Genomic DNA, 24,725 nt, shown 5'->3' on the forward strand with positions numbered 1-24,725 from the left:
TGCAAGTAAGTCTCTAACAACCTTCTCCTAGATACAGCTCAAAACCAGTGCTCTATCCCTATGCTCTGTGTCCTGTTGAACACCTTCAACCGTGCTTCTCTTATTGAAATCATATCCTCCCTTGGCATCTACGACTGTCCTTCTCCTGCTCTCTCTGATGACTCCTTCAATATGTGCTCATGAGAATCCTCTTCATCACCCCCTAACTTTCTTTCAGAGTTCCATAGAGTTCTGTCTTTGGTCTCTTCTCTCTCTACAATTTATCTCCAAGTAAACTCATCTGGAGACACAAATTTGATTGTCACCCCTATGCCAATGACATACAAATCTACCTCTGCATACTGATTTTATTTTTCCCTGCCTAAACTAAAATCTCAGCATCTTTCCCTGATGTCTCCTCCTTGATGTTTGGCCACTGCCCAGGTTTAAGATGGCTAAACCACCTCTATCACTCAAAGTCCTCTTTCCCTCTCCTCCTCCCATCTCTTTTCTTTCTCACTGTGGACAGTGCTTCCATCGCAAGGCCACAGATTGGGTGTTATCTTGAATTTAAACCTTCTTCTAAAGCCTTGCATTTAGGCTACATTTAATTTTACAGATTCTTTTGGCATAATTTCTCTTTTGTATGGCTTTTCCTGTCTACTCATACAGCTAAAACTCTCATCCAAGTTCTCATCTCATACGTCAATTACTACAACATTCTCTCTGGCATTGGCAAATGAAACCTTGCTTTATTTGAGTCTATATATAGGTTTTTAATATCACATTCATCATTGTAGTCTCTCAGTACCTTACAGTAGATCATTAAGCAATGTAATTAGACTTCTGTTTGTTCCTTCATTTTCTCTCCAAAAGGGAAAAGTGTGTGCAGTGGATCATTTTGTTTGGGTGAAGCATAAGAATGGTCATTCTGAGTTAGACCAAGAGCCCAGTATCCTGTCTTCTGACAGTAGGCAATGCCAGATGCTTCAGAAGGAACAAACAGAACAGGTAATCATTAAGTGATCAATCCCCAATTACCCATTCCTGTTTCTAGCAAGCAGAGGCTAGGGATACTTCAGAGTCTGCCTATCCTGGAAGAAAACAAACACACAAAAATCACTGATAAAGTCTGTAGAGGACACAAAGTTCAGGGAACTGATAAATAATGAAGATACATCACTGATACAGAGCATTCTGGATTGTGTGTGCCCATTACACAATCTGTACCTTAACACAGCTAAATGTGAATGCATATCTAAGAACAAAGAATGCAGGATCTACGTACAGGATGGGAAACTCTATCCAGGGAAGCAGTGACTCAGAAAAAGGTTTGGGGGGCCAGAGCAGATACAAAGCTGAACAAGAGCCCCTAGTATGACATGGTGGCCAGAAGGGCTAATGACATCTCGAATGGAAAAGTAGAGAGGTTATATTACCTCTGAATTTGGGAATGTTGTGATCACTTTTGAATGGCCTTCTCAATCTAGGTATAGCAGGATCCAGTGGCTAGAAGTTAAAGCTAGACACAAGAGATAAGATGTAAAATTTTTAACACTGAAGTTAATTAACTACCAGAGCAATAGATCAAGGATCATGGTGAATTCTCTGCCACTGGAAATTTTAAAACTAAGATTGGATTTTTTTAAAGATATTTTCTTGTTCATTGATGCATAAAAGAGTTTAAGGCAGAAGGAACCATTGTGATCATGTAATCTGACCTCTATAGCACAGGCCACAGAACTTCCCCAAATAATTCCTAAAGCACATATTTTAGGAAAATATATGCAATCTTGATTTAAAAATGGTCAGACACGAAAAGTCCACCACGACTCTTTGTAAATTGTTCAAGTGGTAAATTATTCTCCCCCTTTAAAAATTACACCTTATTTCCAGTCTAAAACATGAATTATTTTGAGGAGGTTCTATGGCTTATGTCAAACAGCTAGTCAGACAAGACATTCCTAACAAGGGAACATGGAAATCTGTGAAAACAAAAAGTAAATAAATAGATGCATTCAAGCCAAGATGCCCTCTAATATGTTTAAAAATTTTCATACCATGCAACTTTTGTCATGAGCCCTTGTGTAAATGATTCTTGATGTTTTAGGTGATAATCAAATCAAATGTTTGGAGAGAAGGTTCAGCATTAACAGTAACCATCTCTGGTTCTTAGGCTGGCCTCACATAACTGTTCCTAATGTATTATTTGACAGATGGGCCATAATGAGGATTATCAAAAGACTTCCTGGTAACAGATATGTGACACATTGCTATCACTAGCCAATTATTTTGTGCAGCAAAGGACTCAAAGTATACATAACATACACTGTTATCTTTTACACCATACTTTATACTAATTGTGAAGATAAGGTAACGTGCAGACTTTTTTAATCCCTGGAGGTTGTGGATCTATGATACTGCCCTCATCCCACCACAGCGCTGCTGACAATATCTTTCCTCCTGCAGATTTCTATGTGTGCTTAATATATTTCATTCGACTGCTTCAACTTGACTGAAAATTTGGTGTGGAAGCCCTTTGTTGCACTCATACTATGAAAGCAAATAATGCTGCTATGAGATTAAAATACAAGAGATAGTCTGCAGCTTTTGTGTGTACCTGTGTCATTTTGAAATGTTGTAAGGCAGGTAGGGGGAATTATTCTGTTTTAAAATTCAATTCAAATAATTAGAAATGATTTGCAACATTCTTCTTGCTTTTCTGCTTATATTGGAAAGTCTCCCTGTGTTTTCTCTCAGCACAATTTATAGTTAATCCTGTAGCAACTGCTGACATCATTTTATAATGAGTCTTGTGATCCAACTTTCCTGTAGGCTTCCTCTACTCCCCCTTTCTGAAAACACCATGATATTTTTCTGTGGAATATCCTAATATACATTATAAAGTGAAATAGTGCAGAAAAAAATTAAACAATTTACCTTCACCAAAAACCTGAACTGAACTTGCAATTTTTGAAGTTAAAGAAAGTTGGGCTACCTATTTTATTCAATTTAATTTCTGTGCAATGTAATATAGCTACATATTCGATATTGTAAACAAGGAAACCTTAATAGAAAGATTAATTCAAGTGGACGTGGACAGGAACACTTATCTAGACTGAAAACTGATTAAAGAACAGTACATAAATGTTAATTATCAATGGCAGCCAGACATAAACCTGTGGCCTCAAGTTGATTGAAACGTATAGATGGCTGCTTCAGGAATCTGTGTTATACCTTGTCTTAAATAGCTCCTTTAAGTATTTGGAAGAGGCAATATATAACATATTAGCTAAATGTGCACATGATACCAAACTGGGAGAAGATGAAAACATCAGACTGAGAAATTACACTGTATAACACTGTCAAGACATCAGAAATATGAGCAGAACATTCAACGTGAAAAAATGCAAGCTAATACATCCAGGGAAAATTAATGCAAAATATTGTTATTTGATATGAGGAGCCAACTTGGGAAAGCATAATTAAGAGACTTAGGGGCACAGTGCAGAGCAAATTTTATGAGAGTTCACAATGTCATACAGCAGTGACTTCAGGCTGAATAATTAAAAGCATCAACTCATGGTATAGGGAGGTATTAATCCTACTGGTCAACTGCCCCTGTAATAATCTTTTATCTATGGCTTCCGACAAACAGGAGATCAGACTAGATCATCATAGTCTATTGTAATACAGAATTCTATAAAAATGATTAAGTATAAAGCTATTTATTTACTAAGACCAAAGTTCAAGGACTTAAAAATCTGCTTCCTTTATCAATGCTGATAACTTAACTGACAGTTAAGCAGAGTATTCATTGTCTTGCTTTTCCCCACTGTAGATGAGCACAATATAGCTGCCTACCACCACAGTCTCTCTCTCAATTATTTTGCCCAGTGTCAGTTCAGGACTCATTGAAATACTTATGTTAAATGATCACCTACAAATCTTCATCATAAAATTTACAAACAAATAAGTTTTAAGTCTGTATTTGTATTCACTTAATAAGCTAAGACAGTCAACAACTTTTTATACTTTTTAAGATACAGGTTGAACCTCTCTCATCTGGTACCCTCGGCACCTGACCAGTGGCAGATGAGAGAATTTGCCAGACTGTGGAACATCAATATTGTCAAGTACATTACGAACACTACCACTGCTTACTGGACTCTTAGAAGACATTTAGGAGTAAATTACAGCTAAATAACAGCACAGAACACGTGGCTATAAACAAATTTGATGAGACCATGGGAAACTTGGCCACACCCATGCAAAATGGTTGTCCAGCTAAACTAAAATCATGCTGGATTAGGGAGTTTGCTGGATGACAGAGCTCCAGATTAGAGAAGTTCAACCTGTACTATTTGTATCATATGATATAAGTATATACTAATAGATTGTTACAATCTCATTGACAGCATCTCAGGAATCTAATTATTTTAACTATCACAAATAAGATCTCCCTTATAATGCTGTCTCATTTAGTTGAAAGCAAAGTGATCAAATATCACTTAGAAAAATTCGATGTCTGCAAGTCACCAGGACCTGATGAAATGCATCCGAGAATACTCAAGGAGCTGATAGAGGAGGTATCCGAGCCTTTATCTATCATCTTTGGAAAATCATGGGAGACAGGAGAGATTCCAGAAGACTGGAAAAGGGCAAATATATTGCCCATCTATAAAAAGGGGAATAAGAATAACTCAGGAAACTACAGGGCAGTCAGTTTAACATCTGTGCTAGCAAAGATAATGGAGCAGCTAATTAAAGAAATCATCTGCAAGCACTTGGAAGGTGGTAAGGAGATAGGGAACAGCCAGCATGGATTTGTAAAGAACAAATCACGTCAAACCAATCCGATAGCTTTCTTTGATAGGATAACGAGCCTTGTGGATAGGGGAGAAGCAGTAGATGTGGTATACCTAGACTTTAGTAAAGCATTTGATATGGTCTCACATGATATTCTTATTAAAAAAAACCTAGGCAAATACAATTGAGATGAGGCTACTATACGGTAGGTGCATAACTGGCTGGATAACCGTACTCAGAGAGTAGTCCTTAATAGTTCTCAATCCTGCTGGAAAAGTATAACAAGCGGGATTCCACAGGGGTCTGTTTTAGCACTGGTTCTGTTCAATATCTTCATCAACGATTTAGATATTGGCATAGAAAGTACGCTTATTGTGCTTGCGGATGATACCAAGCTGGGAGGGATTACAATGCTTTGGAGGATAGGTTCATAATTCAAACTGATCTGGATAAATATGTATAGTAATAAACTTTTAAGCTTTTAAAAATGACTTTTGTTATCATAGAATCCTAGAATAGTAGGACTGGAAGGGACCTCGAGAGGCCATTGAGTCCAGCCCCCTGCCCTAATGGCAGGATCAAGTACTGTCTGGATAAATTGGAGAAATGGTCTGAAGTAAACAGGATGAAGTTTAAATAAGGACAAATGCAAAGTGCTCCACTTGGGAAGGAACAATCAGTTTCACACCTACAGAATGGGGGGAGACTGTCTACGAATGACTACAGCAGAAAGGGATCTAGGGGTTATAGTGGACCACAAGCTAAAGATGAGTCAACAGTGTGATGCTGTTGCAAAAAAAGTAAACATGATTCTGGGATGCATTATCAGGTATGTTGTGAACAAGACACAAGAAGTCACTCTTCTGCTCTACTCTGTGCTGATTAGGACTCAGCTGGAGTATTGTGTCTAGTTCTGGGCACCGCAGCTCAAGAAAGATGTGGAGAAATTAGAGAGGGTCCAGAAAAGAGCGACAAGAATTATTAAAGGTATAGAGAATGTGACCTATGAAGAAAGGCTGAAAGAACTGGGCTTGTTTAGTTTGGAAAAGAGAAGATTGAGGAGCGACATGATAGCGGTTTTCAGGTATCTAAAAGGATGTCATAAGGAGAAGGGAGAAAACTTGTTCTTTTTGGCCTCTGAGGATAGAACAAGAGACAATGGACTTAAACTGCAGCAAGGGAGGTTTAGGCTGGACATTAGGAAAAAGTTCCTAACTGTCAGGGTGGACAAACAGTGGAATAAATTTCCAAGGGAGGTTGTAGAATCTCCATCGCTGGGGATATTTAAGAACAGGTTAGATAGATGTCTATCAGGGATGGTTCAGACAGTACTTGATCCTGCCATTATTCTATGATAACAAAAGTAATTTTTAAAAGCTTAAAAAGTTTATTACTATACATATTATTAGATATTTATTATTACTATAACTCCTGTGGAAAAGATAAATGAAACAATGCCCGGTTCTCTTGAGGGTTCGAAAAAAAATATGTAAAAAAAATCCATCTATGCAAAATAGGGAGTTAGAGAGGAATTTCTCCAAGCAGATAAAGGAGAAGCAAGTACAGGATTCTTAAGTAAGAGACTGTCTGGGTGCATGTTGTGTTTGGGGCTTTCTGGCTGTGGCGTTTTTCTGCTCTGTGGTGTGTGGTTGTTGGTTATTTTTTTTTTTCCTGACCCTCCTCCCCCACGGAAGGTGGACTGTGACTGTTGGAATTTGTTGGCTGCTAAATAAGCTTATCTAGAAGCCTCCGCTGATTGGCTGAGCCTCAGTAAGGGTAGGGACTTTGAGGCAGTTCAGGGCTTTATAAAGCAGTGTCCAAGCGAACAGGGGAGTGCAGACAGGGAGTTAGGAAGGGAGTGGAAGGGGCCAGGGACCATTGCCTCTCTTTTAAATCACTGTTCTAGGATGGCAGGCATGGATAGTGACAGGCCTGCTGCTGTTACCTGCTCGGGATGCGCCATGTTTGTCTTCCTCCCTGAGGAAAGAAAGGATTTCATCGGCACTAAGTGTAAGCTGGTCTCCATTTTAGAAGAAGAAATTAGAGGACTGGAGGCTCAAGTGTTGACCCTACACTCAATCAGGGAGGATGAAGATTTCCTTGACAGAAGGGAGCGTTTAATCTTGTAAGCATAGCAGATGGAAGAACTGGGGAGGGCGCTAAGGGATGAAGTGGAGAACTGGCAGCATGTAACTTCTAGAAGAAAAAGAAGGCCGGCACGTGAGTTCCCCATTGATATAGAGATATGTAATCACTTTTAAGCACTCTCCACTGGTTCTGCGGTGGTGAATGCTTTGGAAGGAGCCTCACAGGGAAAAAAATCGCAAGAGAACTGCTTCTACTACAGGACAGGGGATGTGTAGTCCTAGGGGTGGGGGTTCAATGACCACCACCCCCAGAAGAAAAAGATAGGTGGTGGTGGTAGGGGACTCCCTCCTAAGAGGGACTGAACCATCCATCTGCCGACCAGACCTGCAATCTTGTGAGGTGTGCTGTTTACTGGGAGCTTGAATTCAGGATGTGACTGAGAGCCTTACAAAACTGCTCAAGCCTTCAGAATACTACCCCTTCCTACTACTGCATGTGGGAACTAACAATACGGCCAAGAATGACCTCGAGCAGGTTACTGCAGATTATGTGGCACTGGCTAGAAGGGCCAAAGAATTTGGAGTGCAAGTGGTGTTCTCGTCCATCCTTCCTGTCAAAGGGAAAGGGCTAGGTAGGGACCATTGAATTGAGGAAGTAAATGCGTGGTTATGCAGGTGGTGTCGGAGAGAGGGCTTTGGATTCTTCAATCGTGGGACGCTGTTCCGGGCACAAGGATTATTGGGAAGACATGGGGTCCACCTAACCAAGAGAGGAAGGCGCATTTTCGCAAGTAGGCTTGCAAACTTAGCGAGGAGAGCTTTAAACTAGGATTGCTGGGGGAAGGTGACCGAAACCCTGTGGGTAGAAAGGAACTTGGAGGCCGGGAAGAAATGCAAAGGGGAATGTTCAACACAAGTGGACCCTTGGTTCGAGTAGTGAGGGTGGGGAGATCGACTGGTTATCTAAGGTGTTTGTACACCAATGCCAGAAGCCTGGGTAACAAGCAGGAGGAATTAGAAGCCCTGGCTCAGTCCAAGAACTATGACTTGATTGAAATAACAGAGACTTGGTGGGATGACTCGCATGACTGGAGCACTGCCATGAATGGGTATAAACTGTTCAGGAAGAACAGGCAAGGGCGAAAAGGAGGAGGAGTTGCACTGTATGTAAGAGAGCACTATGATTGCTTGGAACTCCAGTACATAGAGGGAGAAAAGCCTGTTGAGAATCTATGGGTCAAGCTTAGTGGTGTAGGCAGCACTGGAGACGTGGTGGTTGGTGTCTGCTACAGGCTGCCAAATCAGGATGATGAGGTAGATGAGGCTTTTTTTAGACAACTGAGAGAAGTTTCCAGATCGCGGGCTCTTGCTGTTGTGGGGGACTTCAATTACCCTGGCATCTGTTGGGAGACCAATACAGCGGTACACAAGCAGTCCAGGAAATTTCTGGAGAATGTTAGGGATCACTTCTTGGTACAAGTGCTGAAGGACCCAACCAGAAGTTGTGCGTGGCTTGACCTGCTGCTTACAAACAGGGAGGAACTAATAGGAAGGTAGAGGTGGGGGACAACCTGGGAAGAAGTGATCATGAGATGGTAGACTTCAGGATCCTGACCAAAGGAAGGAAAGAGAGCAGCAAATTACACACCTTGGACTTCAGAAAAGCAGACTTTGACTCCTTCAGGAACTTGATGGGCAGAATCCCCTGGGATGCTACCATGGAGGGAAAAGGAGTCCAGGAAAACTGGCAGTATTTTAAGGAAGCTCTATTGAAGGTGCAGAAAGAAACCATCCCAATGCGCAGCAAGAGAAGTAAATATGGTAGGAGACCAAACTGGCTTAATAGGGAAATCCTTGGAAAACTTTGGCACAAAAAGGGAGCTTACAAAGAGTGGAAACTGGGACAGATGTCTAGGGAGGGGTACAAACATATAGCTCAAGAATGTAGGGCAGTTATCAGGAAGGCAAAAGTGCAACTGGAATTGCGACTCGCGAGGAATGTGAAGGATAACAAGAAAAGTTTCTACAGGCATGTTACCAAGAAGAAGGTGATCAGAGAGGGCGTGGGGCCCCTACTGGATGAGGGAGGTAACCCAGTGATAGATGATGTAGGGAAAGCTGAAGTACTTAATGCTTTCTTTGCCTCTGTCTTCACAGACAAAGACAGCTCCTGGACTAATACGATAAGTGATGCATTGTGGAATGAAGGTGGACAGCCTTTGGTGGGGAAAGAACAGGTTAGGAGCTATCTAAAAAAGCTAAATGTACATAAAATCGATGGTCCCGGACCTAATTCATCCTAGGGTTCTGAGGGAGTTGGCGTATGTTGTTGATGAGCCCTTGGTCGTTATCTTTGAAAAGTCATGGAGATTGGGAGAGATCCTGGATGATTGGAAAAAGGCAAATGTAGTGCCCATCTTTAAAAAAGAGAAGAAGGATGATCCATGGAACTATAGGCCTGTCAGTCTTATATCAGTCCCTGGAAAAATCATGGAGGGGCTCCTCAAGGAAGTCATTTTGAGGCACTTGGAGGAGGGGAGAGTGATCAGGAATAGTCAGTATGGATTCATGAAGGGCAAGTCACGCTTGACCAATCTGATTAGTTTCTACGATGAGATAACTGGTTCTGCGGATAGGGGAAATAAATCAATGGATGTGATTTATCTTGACTTTAGCAAAGCTTTTGATACGGTCTCCCACAATATTCTTGCCAGCAAGTTAAAGGAATGTGGATTGGATAAATGGACGGTAAAATGAATAGAAAGCTGGCTAGAAGGTCGGGCCAAGCGGTTAGTGATCAACAGCTCGATGTCAGGATGGCGGTCAGTTTCTAGTGGAGTGCTCCGAGGTTTGGTTCTGGTTCCTGTTCTGTTTAACATATTTATCAGTGACCTGGATGAGGGGTTGGATTGCACCCTCAGCAAGTTTGCGGATGACACTAACCTAGGGGGAGAGGTAGATAGGCTGGAGGGTAGGGACAGAGTCCAGACTGACTTAGACAAATTGGAAGACTGGGCTGCAAGAAATCTGATGAGGCTCAATAAGGACAAGTGCAGAGCCCTGCACTTGGGCCAGAAGAATCCCAAGCATTGTTACAGGCTGGGGTCCAACTGACTTGGTAGTAGTTTTGCAGAAAAGGACCTGGGAGTTCTAGTGGACGAGAAGCTGGACATGAGTCAACAGTGTGCCGTTGCAGCCAAGAAAGCTAATGGAATATTAGGTTGCATCAAGAGGAGCGTTACCAGTAGATCCAGAGAAGTGATTATTCTTCTTTACGCTTATTAAGTTTGCAGATGATACCAAGCTGGGAGGGGTTGCAACTACCTTGGAGGATAGGGTCATAATTCAGAATGATCTAGATAAATTAGAGAAATGGTCTGAAGTAAACAGGATGAAGTTTAATAAAGATAAATGTAAGGTGCTGCACTTAGGAAGGAATAATCTGTTTCACACACACAGAATGGGAAAAGACTGTCTAGGAAGGAGTACAGCAGAAAGGGACCTAGGGGTTCTAGTAGATCACAAGTTAAATATGAGTCAACAGTGTGATGCTGTTGCAAAAAAAGCAAACATGATTCTGGGATGCATTAGCAGGTGTGTTGTGAACAAGACACGAGAAATCATTCTACCGCTCTACTCTGCGCTGGTTAGACCTCAGCTGGAATATTGTGTCCAGTTCTGGGCACCCCAATTCAAGAAAGATGTGGAAAAATTGGAGAAGGTCCAGAGAAGAGCAACTAGAATGATAAAAGGTCTGGAGAACATGACTTATGAAGAAAGGCTGAAAGAATTGGGCTTGTTTAGCTTGGAAAAAAGAAGACAGGGGGGACATGATAGCGGTTTTCAGATATCTTAAAGGGTGTCATAAGGAGGAGGGAGAAAACTTGTTCTTCTTGGCCTCTGAGGAGAGAACAAGAGGCAATGGACTTAAACTGCAGCAAGGGAAGTTTAGGTTGGACATTAGAAAAAAGTTCCTAACTGTCAGGGTGGTCAAGTACTGGAATAAGTTGCCAAGGGAGGTTGTGGAATCTTCCTCGCTGGAGATATTTAAGAACAGAGTAGATAGATGTCTATCAGGGATGGTGTAGATAGTGGTCGGTCCTGCCGTCAGGGCAGGGGACTGGACTCGATGGCCTCTCAAGGCCCCTTCCGGTCCTAGTGTTGTATGATTCTATGATTCTTTATTCGGCTTTGGTGAGGCCGCATCTGGAGTACTGTGTCCAGTTCTGGGCCCCCAATTATAGGAAGGATGTGGATACACTGGAGAGGGTCCAGCGGAGGGCAACCAAAATAATTAGGGGGCTGGAGCATATGACCTATGAAGAAAGGTTGAGGGAATTGGGACTGTTTAGTCTGAAGAAGAGAAGACTGAGGGGGGACTTGATAACAGCCTTCAGCTTCTGAAGGGAGGCTGCAAAGAGTCTGGAGAGAGGCTGTTCACAGTGGTCACGGATGGCAGAACACGGAACAATGGCCTCAAATTGTGGTTGGGAAGGCCCAGGTTGAACATTAGGAAAAACTTTTTCAGTAGGAGGGTGGTGAAGCACTGGAATGGTCTACCCAGGGAAGTAGTGGTGTCTCTATCCCTGGAAGTGTTTAAGTCTCACCTCGACAAAGCCTTGGTGGGCCTGATCTGATGGGTTTGGTCCTGCTTAGAGAAAGGGGCTGGACTCAATGGCTTTTTTAGGTGTCTTCCAGTTCTATTGCTCTATGATTCTATGAAAACAGTTTGCACTGTTTTCTTGATGTAATTTCCAATTTTATGGATTTAAAAATGCCATTTGAGTTCATGCACTACAGCTAATGACTAAAAGATGATAGACGTTTTCGCGAATAGGGAAATTTTTTTTAGTTGTATTACTAAGAGTAGGCTAGCTAATCTTAAATACTTTCCTAGGTGAAGAACAGATTGTTTTAATTTTACCTTCATCTGCGCTTACTTCAAAGATTAGGAAAAAGTATCCATAGCCCCATGCAGTATGTAGTTCTGAATTGCCATTTCAGCATGTATAAATATTCTAAAGTAACACTGTCCACTGACTACATAACACTGACACAAAATGTTTAAAAATATACCCCAAAATCAAAATTCAGAACAGAATAAATAAGCCAATATATTATGTTAACTGATTATATCATGTTAACAAACAGCAGGGGTAGGAAAACACTGGCCCAGGGGCCAGATCCAGTCTGCCTGGGTTAGTGCCTGGTGGGCCTCCAACTCTATATTTACTTGCACCTCCACAGGTATAGGGTGATCGCAGCTCTCACTGACCGCAGATCACCATTTGTGGTCAACAGAAGAGGCAGCACATGTTGTCCTACTCCATGTTGCTTCCCATGAATCAAAGACCACAATTTTCTAATTCTAGCAATTCCTGACCTCAATCCCTTTATACCTTATAATCAGCTAGCTCAGAATGACTATGAAGGTCAATGAGGTATTTGTTCCAATATGGCCAACTGAATCTCATATGTAACATATTTTTGCTCAGTTTATCATGGCATAAGCCAGTTACTGCATACCTCCTATCTATGATCCTACTAAAAATGAATCCCAAATTAAAATAGTTTCTGAAATAATTTCTGGGATTTCCTACTTTTCTATTAATAATAAAATGAAGTTCTGAACAGCAACAAAAATAATACTGAAAGACCACCAGATGGATGTTTTATTATTCCTGTAACTAAATGTAAGTATGTCATAAGACTTGCCAGAAAAAAATCACAAAAATAGAGCAGGCTTGGATAAAACGTTTAAAAAAAACTAAGTACTATCCAGCTCCTGAATGTTAGCTAAATTTATGGACATGATCAAGGCTTATGATAGATATCCCACATTGCCCCTCTGAACAGGGATCTTCTGAAACAAATATCTATTAGTCATTTTGAGCTGGCTTGTTGCTTTACAGTTTATAATCTGCTATATGTAGCCCTACATATCGCTATAAAAAGAAGATAATACTGTATAGGTTGTGTATGTGAATATTTCTGCATTTTCTATTCCAAGGTAAACTGTATCCAGTGGACAGCAACCGCAGAGGACAAAACACACAAAAATTTCTGTGATAAACTTGACATGCCTACTATGCATGGCAGAAAGTTTTCAATTTCTAAATAGCATTCTGTAAGCCTAAATCTATTCTCACACTATTGTAATCAGAGGTAAATCCATTGAAATCACTCATTTTTTAAACAACAAATGTAATTCTACTATACATCAGAGAAGACTCAGACCCATCACTTTTGAAATATGTGCCATCCTTGATTCTACATATAGGTACCTTCTTATGTTAACATAGGAGTCTTTCTGAATACTGCACGGCCCTAACACTATACATTCTCATTTATAATTTTGAGTACTCAAAATGCCTCTGTGTCCCCTATCTTAAGAAAGAGAAATGATGGATTTTTCAATCATTTTGGAATTTTCCCTAAGATCTTAATTAAAAAGGTCTTCTACCATAGTGACTACCCCACCACAGCGATCCATATGAAATACTTAAATCTCAATCGGCACCCGAGGCCTAGTATACACTACTTGGGAGATTGATCTCAGTTATGCAATTTCAGCTACATGAATGGCGTAGTTGTAGTTGACATTTAAATCTACTAACTGCAGTGTGCCAATATGAGCCTTTCTCCCAGAGACTCCCCTTGAGCTTCTTACTCTGGTGGTGTACTGTGTCAACAGGAGAGCAATCAGCAGCTGATTTATTGTGATCAATTGAAACCTGCTGGATTGATTGCTGTCCATTGATCTGGCCAGTAGTGTAGACATACCTTGAGCTGCACCTGTTGCCATGCAAATGCATTTGCATTTCAACTTCGAATAGTTTTAGTACAGTTTGAAGCAACCATTTTAAAGCCATCCTTGTCAGAGCAACACTGTTAAACTGATTGTGTTCTGTATAGATGAAAATTTGCAAGGGGCATATCCCTTATAAGGTGAAACTCCAGGTATCACATGCTACAAAATCTTAGGCAAGCTAGGTACCCAAGGCACGTTTTTTGTTAGAGATGGTGAAAGTCTATATACTGACAGGCACAGCGGAGCTTAGTAATGTTCATGATCAAAATTCTAAAGCCCTGTGAGAAGGCTGCCAGCAAGACAGTCTTCACAGACATCTGCATCTCTTCCAGGATAGTATCGGAGGGGTAGCTGTGTTAGTCTTGGATCTGTAACAGCAACGAAGGGTCCTGTGCATGTCACTGCATAAGTAATGCTATATGGTAGAAATAGGCAAGAGAGACAAAATAGATGCACACTGGATCCCTGATTAAATCTCTTCCCTGTCAGCTCTGAGACTTGCCAAGACAGATCCAGAGCTGTCATACATAACTTTGGGAAGCAGAAAATAAATTCTGGAGAAAGTGAAATATGTAAGTGTCATCTAACTCCTCATGGAGAAAAACCACTTTCAAATGTCACGAATGCGGAACTCCTGGGAAAAGAATATTATTACCTCTAAACTTCTAAATACAAATGCCGCCTATACCAAACTTGCAATGCACTCCATCAACACCACCTGTAGATGTAATCAGAGCTGTGTGTGCCTGGAAAATGCAATAGTCCCAAAGATCCATGTCACATGTTGTCTTCTCTCCAAATTGACCCAATAGCTTCATCTATGAGAACCATCTCAGCTATGTCCTTGTTACTGTGATCACAGAATCACAGGGCTGGAATGGACCTCAAGAGGTCACCAAGTCCAGCTCCCTGCTTCAAATAGGATCAACCCCAACTAAGTCACCCCAGCCAGGTCTTTGTTAAGTTGGGACTTAAAATCATCTAGGGATGGAGACTCCACCACCTCTCTAGGCAACACATTCCAGTGCTTCAGTTTTTCCTAATATCCAACCTACTCCTCTCCTTTTGTAAATTCAGACCATTGCTCCTTGTTCTGCCATCCATCACCAGTTTCTCTCCATCCTCTTTAGAGCTCCCCTTCAAGAAGTTGAATGCTGCTATTAAATCACCCCTCAATCTTCTCTTCTGCAAACTAAATAAGCCCAAATTCCACAGCCTCTCCTCATAGGTCACATGCTCCAGCCCCTTAATTTTTGTTGCCCTCTGCTGAATCTGCTCCAGCACATCCACATCCTTTTTCTTTTGAGGAGGGGGGGCAAACCTGGACAATACTCCACATGGGGCCTCACCAGTGCTGAATAGAGGGGACCAACTCTCTAGATCTGCTTGAAATGCTCTTCCTAATGCACCCCCAATATGCCGTTAGCCTCCTTGGCTACAAGGGCACACTGTTTACTCATATCTAGCTTTTCATTCACCATAATCCCTAGGTTCCACTGTACTGCTGCTTAGCCAGTTGCTCCCCAGCCTATAGCAATACTTGGGATTCTTCTGTCCCAAATGCAGGGCTCCACACTTCATCTTGTTGAACTACATCTGATTTCTTTTGCCCCAGTCCTCCAATATATTTAGGTCACTCTGAATCTGATCTCTACCCTCCCATGTATCTACCTCTTCCCCTAGGTTAGTGTCATCTGCAAACTTGCTGAAGGAGCAATCCAGTCCCTCATCCAGGTCATTAATAAAGATGTTGAACAACACCGACCCCAGAACCGAGCCTTGGGACGCTCCACTTGAAAGTGACCACCATCCAGATATGGAGCCATTGACCACTACCCGATGGGCCCAATTGTCAAACCAGCTTCCTATCCAATCATATAGTCCATGGATCCAACCCATACTTAATTTATAGGCAAGAATGTTGTGGGAGGCTGTATCAAAGGCTTTGCTGAAGTCAAGGTGTGTCACTTTCACTGACTCTCTCATATCCACAGAGCATGTTACCTCATCACAGAAACTAACCAGATTGGTCAGGCACGACTTGCCCTTGATGAATCTATGTTGGCTACTTTTGATCACTTTCCCCTCTTCCAAGTGCTCCACAATGGATTCCTTGAGGATCCTCATTTTCCCAGGGACTGAGGTAAGGCTGAATGGTCCATAGCTTCCTGGATTGTCCTTTCCTTTTTTAAAGATTGGCACTACATTTGCCTTTTTATCAATCTTCTGGGATCTCTTCTGATCTCCGAGAGTCTTCAGAGATAATAGCCAAAGGCTCAGCAATGACGTCTGCTAATTCCCTCAGCACCCTTGGGTGCATTAAATCCAGATCCATGGATTTGTGTACATGTTTTTTCTAAGTAGCTCTTCACTTGTTCCCTCCCCACTGAGAGCTGCCCTCCACCCTTCCATACTGCATCTTCTAGCACCATAATGTGAGAGCTGTCCTCGTTTGTGAAGACTGAGGCAAAAAAAAGCATTGAGTTGATGGATTTCTTTGATTTGCTTTTTTGTCTGTGGTCATGATCTTTTGAAAGAAGTTTTTTCAAATGCGCTGTGGAGAGTGCCCATAATTAGTAGCTATTTTCTCCAAATATGAACACAATTTGTTATTTTCAACATCATAAGCACATTAAACATCAGAACTTTCCAATCCCTGTATAATGTTATGATCTGGATCTTATGACAAAGGAGGCTTCCCTCCACCTGCAATGATCCCTGAGACCACTTCTGCCTCACCCTGATTTTCCCTCTATCTGCCATCCCAACCACCAATCCTAAACTCATTTACAACACCCAACTTCCCTCTTCCCCTTTCCTTGGCTGTGGCCACACTTGGCCAAACCTTCAAAATGGCAACACTAATGGCCAAATCGAAAAATACTAATGAGGCGCTGAACTGAATATTCACTGCCTCATTAGCATTTGTATGCTTTTGGCCACAGTGCTTTGAAAGTGCTGATTTCGAATGTGCGCAGCTCCGTGTGGCCACACGGGGATCCTTTTTGAAAGGACCCCACACATTTTCAAATCCCCTTATTCCCCTCAGCCCTTCCGGAAGATCTCCTCCAGAAGAACTTCTTTTGAAAGACAGCATCCACACACAAAAAAGCAGTTTGAAAGAGCAATCTGCTTTTTCAAAAGAGAGTATCCACACAGCCCCAGCTCTTTTGAAAGAATGGGCCAGGGATCGAAAAATCAGGTGCCATGATTTTTTGAAAGGGGCACTCTTCCTGAAATGGGAAAGGAAGAGCAATTTCAAAAGCAGTGCTGCATTCTTTTGATTTGTTTTCAAATGACTGCTTTTTGTGTGAACATGCTGATGGATATTTCAAAAGAGTCCCCTTTTTTTGAAAAATCTTTCAAAACAACTTGCTAGTGTTGACACAGCCTTAGATATTTCTCTTTGGCCATGTCTACACTTGCCCCAAACTTCGAAATGGCCACACAAATGGCCATTTCAAAGTTTACTAATGAAGCGCTGAAATGCACACTCAGTGCTTCATTAGCACGCAGGCAGACGTGGTGCTTTGAAATTGACGCGGCTCATGCCGAGGGGGCTCCTTTTCGAAAGGACCCCACCTACGTCTAAGTCCCCTTATTCCCATGAGCAGATGGGAATAAGGGGACTTCGACGTAGGCGGGGTCCTTTCGAAAAGGAGCCCTGTTGGGACGAGCTGCGCGGCGGCAAGCCACATCAATTTCGAAGCACCGCAGCCGCCCACATCCTAATGAAGCGCTGAATATGCATTTCAGCGCTTCATTAGCAAACTTCGAAATGGCCATTTGTGTGGCCATTTCGAAGTTTGGGGCTACTGTAGACGTAGCCTTTGTGTTACATAATCTAGGAGCTGCTAAAGGAGTGGCTCGTGGGGCTGTACCCATGCCCATTCTATCACTGGCTGGTGTCGCTGTCCTGAGTGTCACCTGAGCAGCTGGCTCTGAAGCCAGCTGGTTGGATGGTTCTGGAATCAGCCCCTGCAGAAGTCATGGAGGTCCTGGAAAGTCTTGGCATCTGTGACCTCCATGGCAGAACACAACCCTAATTATAGGGCATACAACCAGTTCAGGGTTTCTGCCCTTCCTTTTTTATCCTCTGTCCTGAGGTTGGTACTCGTGATCATCAGCCACACCTGATTATGTGACAGCCTTTCTAGAAGGTATGCTTCAGTGAAAACACCAGTTGTTCAGCTCAATGTATGAATAACTGGGTGAAATTTATGCGCTGTGCTAAATAAGAAGTCAGATTCTATGATCTAATATTTCTTTTTGACCTACATATGTCTGACACTATGAAGAAACTTTCATAAAGCAAATCTGTGGTAGAACTAGGATTAGAAGCCAGGCCTATCAATTCCCAGCTCCATGACTAAATCAGTAGACCACAGTACCTCTGAGATAAGTTATTTGAAGTTCTGTCTCAGGTTCTTCAAATGTGGAATAGGGAATAAGGATTCCTATCTACCTCACAGGATATGTCCTTCAGGCCCAACAACATCTTCACAATGTTTTGAAAAAGGAAAGCAAATGGGTGAGATGGTATTCACTGTGTATTTCAAGTTGTAACTAGCTTTCTATTTCAAGTAAGATCTCGATTCCCTCCTGTTTTGCTCAGACTGTACAAGTCTACTCATCAATGGACTCACAAATAAGAGGGTGACACATGAAGACATCCTACTTGTTACTGAGTAACTGCTGAGAGAAAGACAACTAGAAATTTTACTTGTACCATAGAATGGCTTAAAAATCCAGTCCAATGTAGATGTACAGATACTTTATTAATTTAAATCAAAGTGAGCAAGCATTTCTCCTTCAGGATCAAATAAACAAAAAACACAGATAAGAAACTTGAGTAACTATTGTCAGTGAGAAAGCCAACCATTTGTTTATTAATGACTTATAGCTAAATCAATGCTATGTGTTTGAATTTCTTAAATATTCTTTCATTAGCGTAAGTTTGCCTTTGTTTTGGCTTTTTGGCATGTCGTCTCTGTTTTCAACTTCCGCTAATTCATAAAGTTTGCAAGTTAAGGGACCTTTGACAAATGGAAAAGCACAGAATGTTAAATAGTATTTTTGCCCTATGGTGGTATTATTATAGGATCTTCATGTTCATAATCTTCCTATGAATGAGGAAATTTGCAAATTAAGAAAGAAGGCAAAATGAGTCATTAATTGTATTCATTTTCAGAAATGAGAAACTGAAAACCAAAGGTCAAGAACAAAAATCATTTACGCACACAGGACATCTGAAATATATACTATTCTTGGCCACAACACTTTCTGTCATGTCATTGGAAAACTGTATTTTCAAACTTTGCCTGAAGCAAGATTCTCCATGGGCACTTACAGCAGTAATCAATCAGGAAGCCACCTTTCATTTTTTGTTTTACAATTTCAAGATGCTAAATATGATGTGTCATTTACATAATCTTTAACTTTCAGGATCATAACAGTCAGAGCCAAAATGAGCCACAATGGCTCTACCTTGTTCCAGCTGATCTTTGAGCTCCCTGGGCTAACACAATGGGAGGGGAAAATGAGAGAAAGGAGAATAATTTCAGAACCTGCCACAGCTGTTTCTTGCTGGTTTCATAACTTGGAAAATAATGACTTCCGTTTGCCAAGGCAAGAGCTAGTCCTCCCATGCACAGTAAAATCTCTGTCATCCATTACCCCAGGAGAACTGGGGGCGCCCAATAATCAAATATGGCGCTGCTCTAACAGCCTCATGGCTGGTCAGTTGGTCCTGCGGCATGTCGGTTAACACAATGTGCCAGTTATTCTTTCCCACGTGTTTCTTTCTGTCCCCTTCTCTCTTTTTCTTGCCTCATCTCTCAGCTCTTCACCTATGCTGGCCATATACATCCATCTGAAGTTCAGTGACAATGGTAAAATTAAAGTGGCCTTCTTGTCACTGTGTTTCTAGAGCAGGATTGCTTATGTGCATTAACAGGGTGTAGATTTTGTTTGTTTTTATTAAGCAGTAAAGAGAAACCATAAGGAACTGAGGAAACCCTTCAGATTTTTGTGCAGTTGCAATACAAAAAAATGATGTGTGACAGATAACTGGAAGCACTGGTAGCTCACTCAAGTTCCAGAAGACAGCTTGGGTGTCAAGCTGGAACAAAAGAAATTCAAAAATTCCTTCTCTGCAAATTTCTGCTTCTAGCAGGGCAATATGTGGATGTTTGGTTACTTGGCCTATTTGCAACTAAAATATCTCTTTTCCAGTTTTATATCAATTATATCCATATGGGTAGGAAACGTACTGACTAGGTTGCGTGTGTCCTATGTATGGCCTCAGCAGCCAGGCCTACAGGGGGTAGGCTGCATTCGACATGATACAGGGCAGCAATGTGGTGTTCCTGACAGGGAGCTCCCATTGCGGTATGAAGGTCCCCTTGGCCATGTGACGGCCTAGCCCTGAATTCTGGAACATCCTGACATCATGGGCACGGCCAACCAGCCCAGGCAGATGTCCTAGAACCAACCGTTAACATCAACGAGCACCTGCAGGACCACAGAACGGCAGCCCTTGCGGTTTACATAGACCCTGCTGCTGCGCTCCAGGGCCCAGATGGTGACTTGTGTACTGTCCAGGGCCCCGAAGCAGTTTGGGAATCTCAACTTGTCAAAGTCCCACATAGCATAATCCAGGTCCCCGATGGAGATCAGCTGCCGCAGGAGGACCCTGTTGATGACCCAGATGACCTGCAGGGCATGGTGGGGGGGGTGACTGGTGAGTGTGTGTGGGGGGTGCAGTGTGCCTGCGTGTCCCCACCCCTTTCCCCTGCAGGACAGGCCTTCCCAAAGGCCTGCCTCCTACCTCCTGAGTGCCTGCCCCCTGCCTTCCTGGGGCCCCTGTCCCCAGCCCCACCCTTGTCCCTGGGTCGGGTGGGACTTCCCCCCGGTCCCTGACCATGCCCCTTGCTGAGATGGCACCTGCCCCCGCATGCAGTGGGGGTATAACACAGGCATGGCTTACCTCATTGAGGACGGCCCCGACAGTGACCTTGTCCACCCTGAACTGGTGGCCAATGGACTGGTGACTGCCCGGGGTGGCCAGTTTCCAGAGAACAATTGCCACCCTTTTCTGGACCAGGAGTGCCGTCCTCATACGGGTGTCATGCTGCTGGAGGGCTGGGGTGAGCCAGTGGTACAGCTCCAGGAATGTCCTGTTGGTCACCCTGAAGTTCTGTAGCCACTGGTTGTCACCCCAGTCCTCCAGCACCAGCCAGCCCACCAGTCACTGCTTGTGGGGAAGCCCTACAAGCGGCAGATGACCTTGGGGACTGGGTGGGGATGTTGTGCCTTGAGGACAGCCTCCAGGAGTGTAACTAGTAGGGTGGTCACCCAGAGCCACTGGTGCATTGTGGCTAGGACCATGGCCAGTGCACTGGCCACCGCCTCGATGTGGTGGGGAACTTCTTGGGGTCCACAAGGGCCCAGGGTGCCTCCTCCGCTCGCTCTTGGTCTGAGGTCCTGGGGACAGGTATCTGGCCCTCAGCATTTACAGGCCTAGGCTTGGGGTGGGGGGCCCTTTAAAGGGACAGCAGGCAGCAGCCCCGGAAGGGCTTGTCCGCCATGCGACCCTGCCCGCAGCACTTCCTGCCCCTGTACTTTCGAAAGAGTGCCCTGGGATGCATGGGCACTCTCTTTCGAAAGTGTGGTGGCCTGGAAAGGGTGGGTTGAACCTTCGGTCCCCATTTGCCTGTGTGGACACTCTGTTTTGAAATGCCATCTTTCGACATTAAGTTTTGAAAGCCATCCTTTTGAAAGGGATCTGCAGTGTAGACGCAGCCTTAGAAACATCTTTTACACTTTAGTGCATTAATCTAAGCATTACTCTCGAGAGAACTGAGATGTATAAAACTCAGTTTTCTCTGCTTGCATATAATCAAGTATCACAATATTTTAGAGAAATGTTTTAAATTGAATATGCCATCTTGGACTTGAAACAGATTATATTACTTTAATCATCAAGATAACTCAAAAGGTCTCCATAGCAGATAATTAAAAATGTCTCAAATATAAATCTACTTCTTTCATTTAACATAACAGAAGTATAAAATGTTTCAATCCTTCTGTTACTTTTATCATTCTTTCTTCATCCCCAACCTTTTTTTTCCTGAAATTAATCCCTTCCTCTTGATGACACTTAGAATACTATCGCTATGACAAGATGTAATATTCCTGACATAACATTTACTATAGCATTATAAAACTGAAAACATGACTTCTAGAGGAGTAATTTTATTTCTACTTCTCTGTCCTATTTACAAACTATTGTGGTTTTCTGCACTGGCGACAGAAGAGATTGATGTCAAATGTTGAAACCAGATGCAATTACCTAAAATCTGAATAATATAACAGGTCATAACTCTACATTGGTGACTGGTGCAGGCCCCTACTCCCAGGTGGAGCCCTGTTTAAATCAATCTTGGGACAACACATAAATGCAGGGGTCTGTGCTTAATGACAGAATATATTTACAGTTTTCAGAGCTGCATAATACCTAAAAGCTCTCTTGGATGGCAGGAGCGCTAACCTAGAAAAATTGGTTTGCAGAGTATGACAAAATATCACCTATCCTAATTCTCTCTCCCTTTCAGAAGAGGTAGAAGTAAAAGTTCTATTTTAGCAGTTTGACAAATGTTTGTCAGGTCTGAGGGTTTCCAAACAGGTTACAGAATGTTTGTGTGAGCTTCCAGAAATGATATTAGAGAAAATTATTGAATTTTCTTGTCTGTTTCCCCTTTGACTCTTCCCCCTGTGTGCATCTGTCTTGTTTTGTCTTCCGAAGGAGGACTGGACTTTGTTAATGAACCTCTCTCTGAAACTGAAAAAGTTCCCCAAGAAGAATATATATTACGATCAGAACTGGCAAGCAGTAGCTTCTCCTTTTAAGGAAAATATAAAAAGAGAGCAGAGGTGAAGGGATGAGGATGATTAAAATGAAGAATTGTTAAATATTTTTAAGTATTACAAGTTTTAACTTTTTTCCTCCTTTTGTATGTTTAAAATGTATCATGTTTACCTATTAATGATTTGTGTACAAGAGACAACATATTGAGCTTTGGGCAGGACCTCGAGATTATATTAAATCATACTTAGTGGACGTTGCAAACTCGACAAAATTTGTTTTTAATGTAATTGGATTCAATTGTATTTCTGAATGAAAATATATTGAAGCATTTTGGTGAAGGATTTTAATTTTGTAAGCATTGAGTATATGTGAGACAATCTGTACGTTTATGGAGTGCCCAGGCTTTAGGCCAGATTCGAACTCTAACCCAGACATAATATCCATATAAAACTTAGTGTTGAACAAGGCATCAGCTTATTTTGTAGGCTTAAAAGCCTATCCAATTTATTTGACGAAAATATTATAGTTCTTTGCCTTGCAAAATAGTTTGTGGTCCATCAGCGGTTTTCAACCTTTTGCAGATGGGGACCCATTTTGACAATTCAAGACGACTTGGTGACCCAAGGCAATTCAAAAACTGGGAGGGGGGAAAGCAGAGGGAAGGGGAAAGTGCGATAACTAGCCAATTTTGGGGCTGAGGCAAGAATATAAAATTGTGCTCCATCATGTTTTTATATTCATAGTAGTTATTTCACAGAAAAAGGGAAAATACATTAATAATAAAATAGCCCTGTTTATTATAGTTGATCTGGGTTGTGGTAGGGGAAAGACCCTCATGCCCAAACCACTTCCTCAGTTTAAACCCCACACTCAGAGGCTGGGTGGATCATGCTCAGAGCCTGAGGGGGCTGGAGGGTCACACTCACACCATGGAGGAGTCACACTCAGGGGTGGGGAGGAGATACAGACAAAAAAGTGAAAAGTGACTAATCAGCTACGTAGAAAAGAATGGGGGACAAAAGCGGGAAAATGGAGGAGGGTGAACAAAAAGTACTTACTGCAAGAGTCTATTAAGTGGCTTGCCTGGATGGCTACGAATATCAAAGGTGAGGAAGCTGTCTGTGTAATGTGTAATTGCTTTTCTATTGATAGAAAGAGCTGCTAGAGTGGCAGTTTTAGGGAGCTACAAATGGCTTCTTTAAGAGCCACACACAGCTCTGACCTGCTGACGACCCTTAACAAATCTAATTATGACCCATATCTGTGTCCTGATCCATAGGCTGGGAATCCCTGTTATAAATGGCTTCAGGGGAATCAACACAAATTTATGTTTTCCACTGGAAGGGTAAGACATGCTTGGGGATATAAAAGCCACTTAGGCTTAAACATTGGCTACGTGAATTTACTACTTGGTCCATAGGGTTCTGTCAGGTGCAGAACAAAAGGATAAACTGTTTAGGATTCAAAATTAGTTTAAAAAATTTCTAATGCCAACGTCTCATGGTACAAATTCCATAAAATACAAGTAGTGCTGAATGGCAGAGAATCATAATTGAGTTAGGGATGAAAATGAGCCAGGACTTTATTCCGACTTTCAAACAGTTGATAGTCCAGACCACAGCATAAGTGATCTTTGTGTTATACCAAAAAGCAGTTTTATAATCTCAAATCACTGCATAATCTTGTGAAAGGGTGTAAAAGTCAGTGGCAAAATGATTGCATCATACCATTAGATTCGACCGTTGTAGATATCTGTTGATTTAATACGGGATTTACACTACTTTATGCCCAGAGAATACAGGACAGCTTTGGACACAGGTTTATTACGTCACAGTGATTTCTTTTGTCATTCAATATAATTAAATACAGTATATTTATTGGACTGGACATGTATATTGAATGGGGGAAAAAGATTTTTGAAATATAAGAAGTCAGACCAGAAGGAGACAGAAGGAAGGTGACAGTCACCTGCTTTCTGAGCATAAAGTCAGGGAACAAGATAAAGGTAGATGTATACAAAACATTTTTAAAACATAAAAAAACCCAGAAGGGAATCTTAATTTGTTTAATTCATGAGATGAGTCTGGATAATAAAAATGACAAAGTGATAAAGATTTTTTTTTTAAAAAAAGTGTAATGTTTTCCAAAATATCCCCATGAGATCTCTCAC

At 42.0% G+C, this 24,725-nt stretch overlaps 1 protein-coding gene across 3 annotated transcripts in view; it reads right to left on the reverse strand.

Moving 5' to 3' along the window:
• Positions 1–24,725, reverse strand: part of SH3YL1 (SH3 and SYLF domain containing 1) — an 86,346-nt gene that overhangs the window by 15,553 nt on the left and 46,068 nt on the right. The window lies entirely within an intron of this gene.

This window comes from Carettochelys insculpta, chromosome 3, assembly GCF_033958435.1.
Source record: "Carettochelys insculpta isolate YL-2023 chromosome 3, ASM3395843v1, whole genome shotgun sequence".
Taxonomy (NCBI): domain Eukaryota; kingdom Metazoa; phylum Chordata; order Testudines; family Carettochelyidae; genus Carettochelys; species Carettochelys insculpta.